Source organism: Corythoichthys intestinalis, chromosome 18 (assembly GCF_030265065.1).
Source record: "Corythoichthys intestinalis isolate RoL2023-P3 chromosome 18, ASM3026506v1, whole genome shotgun sequence".
Lineage (NCBI taxonomy): Eukaryota > Metazoa > Chordata > Actinopteri > Syngnathiformes > Syngnathidae > Corythoichthys > Corythoichthys intestinalis.
Window position 1 is genome coordinate 20,836,760 of NC_080412.1, and position 1,428 is coordinate 20,838,187.

Here is a 1,428-nt window from a genome sequence, read left to right on the forward strand (position 1 = left end):
CTGCAGACAATATGTTAAGAATGTGCTTTAAATCTAAAGAATACACCTAAAATATTGTATGTTTGTTCTAATAACTTCGTTGATCGTTCGTGGACAAAATTCTAACAATCTGTTGTATTAAGATGAGGTGTAGATTGATATGCCGCTAGTGTGACCAAAATGAGGCGAAATTACAAATAATATTACAGTTGCCAAATGCAGAAGGGCTGACATGGATTTTGTTGTTACAAGGAAATACTACAAGGTATTTTTCATCAAGTTATAGCTACGGTATTATAAGCTCATCACACATGCACATACAGTATAAACACAAATACAGTGATACCTTGACATACGATCGCTCGACACATGATCTTTTCAACAACCGACGTAAAATTTGACTTGCCATTTGTTTCTACATCTGACGACATACTCAAAATACGACGATTTATGACAGCGCCGCAGTTTCTTCGTTTTCCCACAAGATGGACGTACGGCTGATTTTCTTGTGAGAGAAATCAGCATAGGTTCCATGAATGTTAGTCCAGGTGGTGAAAAAAAGGGAAAGGGTGACGCTTACCATTGAAATGAAGATGGAAATGATAGAAAAATATGACCGAGGTGTGTGTCCATGAACTGGCTTGACAATACGGCCGTCGAATGTCTACGATTTCCGACCTCCGTTCGCCATTCTTTATAACTTAACGTGACAATAATTATTATTGTAACATAGCCAAAGAAATAACCAGCTTAGTCAGGTTTTTAATCATTTTTAGAACTTGTGCAAGACAACACGCCTACTATCCGCAGCAGCCGACGCCAAACGACAGAACATGAAAAGCAAAAGTAAAAACTGTAATGCACTCTCTCTCACTCTGTTCTCAGCCACGTGGTGCGTTTAGTAAGACACAACCGTCAAATTAGCACCCAATTTGTTACATTATTACAATATTATTATTTTTACAATCATTATATTATTATTCCGATTTTCATTTATAATTTATTTGTTTTGATCTGTGCAATTGCTCTTTGCAATAGTATCAGCAGTATTTTTTAAGGATTTAGTGTAGGTTTTCGGGCTGTGGAACAAATTAATGGAATTATAATGTATTCATATGGGAAAATCCTGCTTGACATATGACCATTTCGACTTACAAACAAGGTCCTGGAACGAATTAACTTTATATGTAGAGGTACCACTTTAGTATGTCATTCTTTTTTTATTGCAGATATTGATCGCAATAAAACTTTTGGACAACATGATTCCATTTCTTGTTTCGTTTAAAAAAATCGGTGCATCTGCAAAATAGGTCAATAAATCACAATTCATAAAATTATTCGAAATATATATAAAATATATATAAAGATGTGATGATGGGAACCGGAACGGAAACAAAAGGCTTTTATTCTGACACACGACTCTTATTTTGACAGTACTTACAAGGAAGC